This window comes from Cherax quadricarinatus, chromosome 3 (assembly GCF_038502225.1).
Source record: "Cherax quadricarinatus isolate ZL_2023a chromosome 3, ASM3850222v1, whole genome shotgun sequence".
NCBI lineage: Eukaryota > Metazoa > Arthropoda > Malacostraca > Decapoda > Parastacidae > Cherax > Cherax quadricarinatus.
Window position 1 is genome coordinate 2173611 of NC_091294.1, and position 7336 is coordinate 2180946.

Here is a 7336-nt window from a genome sequence, read left to right on the forward strand (position 1 = left end):
AACTGAGTGGTAAATATTCTCCTGACCCAGCTCCTGTTCTGTGGGTTGCCGGTGTTGATATAGCAAACCCAGTAGATGTTGCCAATGAAATAGGCAATCATCTGGTCCGTATTTCTCAGGGACTCCATCTATGCCCCTCATTTCTTTCCTCAAAGTCTGCCAGAGAGTTTGCACCCTTGGACTTTTCTTCTCTCAGAGAAGAACAGTATAGTGTGCCTTTTACACTTCAAGAACTGGAGGCAACACTCTCAGCTTGCCGATCATCGGCAGCTGGGCCCGACGACATTCATATTCGTATGCTACAACATTTACATCAGTCAGCCCTTGCAGTCCTATTACACCTTTACAATCTTATTTGGTCACAAGGAGTTCTTCCACAGCTGTGGAAATCTGCCATTGTTCTCCCTTTCCGCAAACCAGGCACTACGGGACATGAAACCTCCCACTATCGTCCCATTGCTCTTACCAGTGCAGTTTGCAAAGTGATGGAACGCCTAGTAAATAGACGTTTAGTGTGGTATTTAGAGACACACAACAGTCTCTCCACTTGTCAATATGGCTTTCGTAAGGGACGTTCTACCATAGACCCCTTACTACGCTTGGATACGTATGTTCATAATGCTTTTGGGAATAACCACTCGGTTATTGCCATATTTTTTGACCTTGAGAAGGCATATGACACAACTTGGAGGTATAATATTTTAGCCCAAGCCCACTCCTTAGGCCTTCGAGGCAATCTACCATCCTTCCTTAAGAACTTTTTAACTGACAGGCATTTCCATGTTCGGGTTAATAATGTGCTCTCCCCGGACTTTATCCAAGCTGAAGGTGTCCCCCAGGGATGTGTTCTGAGCACAACACTTTTTCTCCTTGCTATTAATGATTTGGCCTCTAGTCTTCCATGAAATATTTGGTCATCACTCTATGTTGATGACTTCGCTATTGCCTGTGCAGGTGCTGACTGTCACCTCATTACAGTTTCTCTCCAGCATGCAGTCGACGGTGTTTCCAATTGGGCCACCACACGTGGGTTTAAATTTTCCAGCACTAAAACCCACCAAATTACTTTCACTAGACGCTCTGTCATCTCCGATCATCCTTTGTACCTCTATGGCTCCCGTATCCCTGAACGTGATACAGTCAAGTTTCTGGGCCTCCTCTTTGATCGTAGGTTATCCTGGAAACCTCACATTACCTCTCTGAAGGCAACTTGTCACAGCCGGCTGAACCTTCTTAAAACCCTTGCTCGTCTTTCATGGGGAGCTGATCGTCGAACCCTCCTTCGCCTACATTCCACCCTTATTTTATCGAAACTTGATTATGGTGACCAGATCTATTCAGCAGCATCTCCTGCTACTCTCTCTAGCCTTAACCCCATTCATCACCAAGGATTACGCCTATGCCTTGGTGCTTTTCGCTCTTCCCCTGTCGAGAGCCTCTATGCAGAAGCGAACGTTCCATCCTTATCCGATTGCCGTGATGCCCATTGCCTTCGCTACTATGTATGCTCTCATGATCTCCGCAATCCTTCCATTTATAGAATGGTCACTGATATTAGTAGACATTATTTGTTCGCCGCCCCTGTTTACTCCATCCCTTCTCTCTTTGCCTTCATTCGCTCTTGTCTTCTCTTCAATTACCACCTTTCTATGTACATGTAGCATCTCACTTTTCCCTACCCCCCTGGGAAGTTCCAGCTGTTCGAGTCTGTTCTTTCTCTCTCCCTTGCTCGAAAGCCCAACTGTCTACGGTCGCTTCCCACTCTCTTTTTCTTGACCACTTTCACTCTCATTCTCATGCCATTGCTGTGTACACAGATGGCTCTAAGTCTTCTGACGGCGTAGGATTCGCAGCAGTGTTTCCGGACAGCATCGTACAAGGGCATTTACTATCTTCGGCTAGTATTTTTACTGCTGAATTGTATGCCATCCTTACAGCACTTATCCAAATTGCATCTATGCCTGTGTCATCATTTGTGGTTGTTTCAGACTCCCTTAGTGCTTTACAGGCTATACAGAAATTTTATACACCTCACCCCTTAGTCCTCCGTATCCAACTTTGGCTACGCCTCATCTTTACCAAGCATAAAGATATTGTTTTTTGTTGGGTCCCTGGTCATGTTGATGTACAGGGCACTGAACAGGCAGACACTGCTGCGCGGTCAGCAGTACATGACCTACCAGTTTCATATAGAGGTATTCCATTTACGGACTATTTTGCTGCAATATCTTCCCACCTTCACACCCATTGGCAACAACGTTGGTCTACTATGCTCGGCAACAAACTTCAATCTATTAAACCGAGTATAGGTTACTGGCAGTCTTCTTATCACCAGTGTTGAGGTTGGGAGACTACTCTCTCCCATCTTCGCATTGGCCATACTCGTCTTACTCATGGATATCTCATGGAGAGGCGCCCTGCTCCTCTCTGTGAGAATTGCCAAGCTCCATTATCAGTCAGCCACATTCTGTTGGACTGCCCACTTTATCAACGAGCACACAGAATTTACCTCCGTCGTCGTCTTCGCTCCGCTGCTCTCTCTTTACCTTCCCTTCTCGCTGATGGACCCACCTTTCATCCAGACTCTCTCATTGACTTTTTGACAACAACTGACTTCACAAATTCTGATACCTTCAGCCCTTTCTACTTCAATCTCTTGCTACCCTCTACCCCCGTACTATCCCCTGCCCCGCTGTTTTCTGTAACCTACTGATTATCCTTCTTCCCTTCTGCCATCCAATACCCTCGCTTCCTTCCCTACCCTGCAGCGCTGTATAGCCCTTGTGGCTTAGCGCTTCTTTTTGATAATAATAATAATAATAATAATAATATAACCTCTCTGAAAAAATAGCAATACATAAAGCAAAAACTTACAACAAAACATCTCAAAAAAAAATACCAGTAACAGAGTACTAACCTAACATATATAACTTTACAACAACATTAACATGCCCATATTAGGGATGTACTAGAGCCTAACACTTAACAAAAGCTCAAAACGATATTTAAAGAGTAACACAAAAGAAAAAACTGATTTCTCACACAAAAAAGAAAAACCCATGCATATGCATACATGTACACAAATAAAACAGTATATAAAAATATTTTAATCTACAAAAATCTAACACACATCATGACCCCATAACCGATAATAAACAAAACCAATTACATATACCATTAGAAGCATATGACTCAAGAATCGGGTTATTACAAGACAGGAATACCTCCAAATACATGAGAAAACCTTCGGGGTTGCACTTTCATTAATTACAAAAATGTAACAATAAGTATCAACGAGCTCTCAAAGCTCCACAACCACACATCCATGACAACCAGGAAACACAATCCATACCAACATTCACCACACTCTCATGCCCCCCCCCCCAGGAGACAAGCCTGCTATTGCCCACTGACTGCACTCAACCAATTTAAATCCCATAGGTAAAAAGAACCTTACCCTTCGTACATTCATATTCATTCACAGATTCACGAGGATTTCTAACGTGTCTCCTATACCCTTCCAAAAATACCTGATCCCACCTCTTCCCGTACAACTCCCGGTTATGACACAAATCATACGATAAAGCGTTAAAGAAGGCGCCTTCGCACCTCACTAACCCCTTTCCCACTCATCACCCACGATATGTAGATATAATCCACCATGATGTAATCTAAAGCTCTTATGACTTCCTCTTCTAAACCACCCATGTCAAGACTTAAAGCACGCAGAACTGCCACCCCACTCCCTCCCACCCACTGTACCAACCTACCTAACCAACCCCTGACGTCTTCTAACCCTTCACAAAAATAAACTACATGGAATGCTGTGTCGTCCCCTCCACAAAAACCACACCCCCTTCCTCTACTACTCTCCTGGTTCTTAGTATGGCCCCTGACGGCAAGATATCGTGCAAAAAACGAAACATAACGTCACGCAAGCTAGGCAATAATTTCAGCTTGCTAAATCTATACCAAATGTTTCTCTACCAGTACATGGGGAACAAACCCTCAACAGGGGCAACGCACTTACCCACCAGTAACCTACACAAAACCCGTATTCGAATGTTTCTCCATTCCTTAACCAACAACAAGGCCCATAGAACAATTTCACATTCCCTCAATTCAACGCCTCCATACCACTTCTTCAACCTCATATATACCTGTTCTATATTTCCCGTCATCAAGCCCACACGCAATACCTCCCATTTGAGAAATACACATTTAGCCCTCCGTCTTAGATCCATGAATCCCAACCCACCCTGGCACACCAGTAACATAACCTCTCTTCTTAACCAATCACAACTTGATCCCCACAAAAGTTTAAACACCTTTCTCAAAATTCCCGCAATCACCGTCCCTGTAATCGGGAACACAGCCGCAACATGCCAAACCTTACTATACAATAAAACATTTACGACAATCACACGTTGGGCCAGAGTGAGATGCTGGGGCCTCAAAATACCCAGACGTCCCATGATCCTTTCTAACAACCTATCCGAGTTTTCCTCATGCGCCACATCCATGTCATCCTTGTATATAATACCACAAATCTTTAGCGACACCGCACACTTTTTAACAACATTACAACTCACCTTACCCCCCCTTTCCAAGTGCCCAACCCCATGATCATTTAACTTCTCACTGTTTACCTTCATACACATGGCACGTTCAAACACTTGCACAACATTGTCCAATACTTTCATAGACATCCTTTCACGAACCAGAACAGTCGTATCATCTACATAACCTATTAATCCCGGCCAAAGCGTCCCTCCCTCAGCCCTACCCTCACCCCGGGTACTGACAGTACGTTCAACCATTCTATAAAAGGGGTCCTGAAAACACGCAAATAAGATCTGTGACATGGGACACCCCTGGCTGAGACCTCTACCCATTGCAAATTTCCTCCCCATACACCTATTTATTTGTACCCTCATTTTTGCTCCCCTATACAGTGTATTTACCCAATCAACTATTTCTTCCCCATAACCTTGTCTCCTAAGAATAACCTGCAGTGCACGCCTTTCCACTCTATTATAGGCTGCCTGCCAGTCCAAAGCCAACAAAGCCACCCCCTCCTCCCTCCTTTTAACTCCACAAAACTTCTCAGAATCCCGTGTCCTTCAATCATCGACCTTCTGGGCAGCCCAAACTGCGATTTCAAAACGACCCTCCCCACTACACATTTAACCCTATTACCTAAAATTTTTGCAAAAACCTTATAGTCCACACAGTTTAGTTTAATATGTTTATTATGCCCCCCATACCCATTCTGTGGGCGGTAGTCAAAAGATTACAGAGGTACATAATTGGTCCAGGGACTGGACTCCAAAGTTTTGATAGCTGAGCAAGTTACACAGGTAATGAACTCACAATTTACAAAGGTAATGAACTCACAATTTACAAAGGTAATGAACTCACAATTTACAAAGGTAATGAACTCCAGGTAGGTCTGGTCACAATCATGACAAGTTACAAAGGTATTTACAGATTACAGAGGTACGTAATGGGTCCAGGGACTGGGTCCCCAAAGTTTTGATAGCTGAACTAGGTACAAAGGTAATGAGCTCACAAGTTACAAAGGTAATGAATTCTGTAAGAATGGTTACTTACGTTTATACATGGCTACAATCATGAACAAATTATAGAGTTGATAAATTAGACACATGTGCAACTCTTGGGTATCTTTATTGAGGAAACGTTTCGCCACACAGTGGCTTCATCAGTCCATACGTAGAAGAAACTTGAACAGGAAGAGAATGAGGTAATCAGTCCCTCAACCTTGAGTTGATGTGTTCAGTCCATCAATCTTGAATAGAATACAGCATATGAGTGGAGAAGCAGCTTATAAACCGTATGGCAGGAGAGGTGCAGCGGTCATAGGTGGTGTCACATTTGTGCAATGTGGAAGTAGAGCAGTCATAGGTGGTGTCACATTTGTTCAAATGTGACACCACCTATGACTGCTGCACCTCTCCTGCCATACGGTTTATAAGCTGCTTCTCCACTCATATGCCGTATTCTATTCAAGATTGATGGACTGAACACATCGACTCAAGGTTGAGGGACTGATTACCTCATTCTCTTCCTGTTCTTCAAGTTTCTCCTACGTATGGACTGATGAAGCCACTGTGTGGCGAAACGTTTCCTCAATAAAGATACCCAAGAGTTGCACATGTGTCTAGTTTATCAACATGTCGGTTCTCTGAACCATTCATCTACAAATTATAGAGTAATGAGCAATTCACACTTCCACACACGGTCACAACTGTAATGAGTTATTGGTGCAAATATTGATTGTTGAGTCACACACACACACACACACACACACACACACACACACACACACACACACACACACACACACACACACACACACACACACATACACACACACACACAGAATAGGCTAGGTGGCCAAAGACTGCAAACCTCACTCAAGGAGAAAGATCTTGGAGTGAGTATAACACCGAGCATGTCTCCGGAAGCACACATCAATCAGATAACTGCTGCAGCATATGGGCGCCTGGCAAACCTGAGAACAGCATTCCGATACCTTAGTAAGGAATCATTCAAGACACTGTACACCGTGTATGTCAGGCCCATACTGGAGTATGGAGCACCTGTTTGGAGCCCACATTTGATAAAGCACGTCAAGAAACTAGAGAAAGTACAAAGGTTTGCGACAAGGTTAGTTCCAGAGCTAAGGGGAATGTCCTATGAAGAAAGATTAAGGGAAATCGGCCTGACCACACTGGAGGACAGGAGGGTCAGGGGAGACATGATAACGACATATAAAATACTGCGTGGAATAGACAAGGTGGACAAAGACAGGATGTTCCAGGGAGGGGACACAGAAACAAGAGGCCACAATTGGAAGTTGAAGACACAAATGAGTCAGAGAGATATTAGGAAGTATTTCTTCAGTCATAGAGTTGTAAGGCAGTGGAATAGCCTAGAAAATGACGTAGTGGAGGCAGGAACCATACACAGTTTTAAGACGAGGTTTGATAAAGCTCATGGAGCGGGGAGAGAGAGGGCCCAGTAGCAACCGGTGAAGAGGCGGGGTCAGGAGCTAAGACTCGACCCCTGCAACCACAAATAGGTGAGTACAAATAGGTGAGTACACACACACACACACATTCACACACACACACACACACACACACACACACACACACACACACACACACACACACACACACACACACACACACACACACACACACACACACACACTCACTCTCACACTCACACTCTCACACACTCTCACACACACTCACACACACACACACACGAGGGAATACCAAGTCTTAAAAGAAAAATAAAATAAAAA